The sequence below is a fragment of the Gossypium arboreum genome, chromosome 2 (genome assembly GCF_025698485.1).
Source record: "Gossypium arboreum isolate Shixiya-1 chromosome 2, ASM2569848v2, whole genome shotgun sequence".
Lineage (NCBI taxonomy): Eukaryota > Viridiplantae > Streptophyta > Magnoliopsida > Malvales > Malvaceae > Gossypium > Gossypium arboreum.
The window spans coordinates 112,561,483-112,563,146 of NC_069071.1; positions in this window are offsets into that span (position 1 = coordinate 112,561,483).

The window sequence follows — 1,664 nt, forward strand, 5'->3', positions numbered from 1 at the left end:
CGCAGATGCAAGAACAATTAGCCAAAATACAACAATATATAAGGGAACAAATGCAAGAGTCACAAAATAATATGATAAGTCAATTGGCATAGTTGCTGGTCAGAGAATGTGAAAAAGGGAAGAGTACTGTAAACGAAAATGAGGATCTTATTTTCTCCTCGGGCTCTACTCCAATCAACGTCCAGACACCACCAGAAGTGTACCCACGATGGGTACCCATTACTATCAGGCCTCAACAGCATCAAACTGATACCTCAGCATCAATGAACTATCAAACAGGCTTGGGCTCTAATCCTGGGGATAACCCAACCAATCCGCTATTCCTGATCTCGATAATATAGCAGATATGGAGAAAATAAGAGTGGAACCACCGAAACAGTTGGAGGATCGATACAGATGGCTGGAAGAAAAACTCAGAGCAATGGAGAACTCTGATTACCATTGCGGAATAGACGCCAAGGACCTAAGTTTGGTCCCTAATTTAGTGCTCCCTCCTAAGTTCAAAACCCTAGATTTTGAAAAATATAATGGAACTAGTTGTCCGGAAGCTCACATCACCATGTTCTGTCGAAGGATGGCAGGGTACGTTCACAATGATCAACTGTTGATCCATTGCTTTCAAGACAGTTTGGTCGAGTCTGCAGCCAAATGGTACAACCAACTAAGCCGTGTTTAAATCCATTCATGGAAAGACTTGGCACAAGCTTTCATGAAGCAATACAGTCACGTGACAAACATAGCACCTAACCGAATCACGTTACAAAACATGGAGAAGAAACAAAATGAAAGCTTCAGGTAATACGCCCAAAGATGGAGAGAGGTGCGACGCAAGTCCAACCACCTCTTCTGGAGAAAGAAATGACCATGCTCTTTATCAATACTCTGAAGGCTCCATTCATCAACCATATGCTAGGAAGCACTACTAAGAGCTTCTCAGACATAGTAATGTCTGGAGAGATGATAGAAAACACAATAAGATGCGAAAAGATTGAAGCAGGGGAAAGTGCCAAGAAATCAGCTCCGAGAAGGAAAGAAAATGAGGTGAACAACGCGAGCGTGTACAATAAGAGTTATTCCAAGACAGTCACCGTGAGCCAGCCGAAGACGGTGACTACTAGCCATCAAAGCTCTCTAAGATAAGAGTCTAACCCAAGACCAAATACAGAGAGGCTCTAGTTTACGCCTATCCCGATGTCATACAGGGAGTTGTATCAAAGCTTATTCGATGACCATGTGGTGTCACCTTACTACTTGAAGCCTATGCAACCTCCGTTCCCACAATGGTATGATGCAAACACCCAATGTGAGTACCACGCAAGGATAATGGGGCACTCAATTGAGAACTACACTGCGTTTAAAAAGTTGGTAGAAAGATTTATCAAAATGGGTATCATAAAGTTCGACGACTCATCAAGACCTAACGTAGCAAGAAATCTGTTGCCTGATCATGCTAATAAAGGGGTAAACGCAATAGTCGAGAGCCAGAGAAAAAGAATTAAGGCTGGCGTGGCAGAAGTAAAACCCCCATTGAGTCGGGTTTGGAAACAAGTGATTGATGGAGGTCTAATCAAACAACATTCAAGGGAAAGGCCTAGGGAAGCGAGAAAATACTGCGAGTTTCATGTCGATGAGGGCCATGACATCCAAGAGTGCAATGAGTTCAG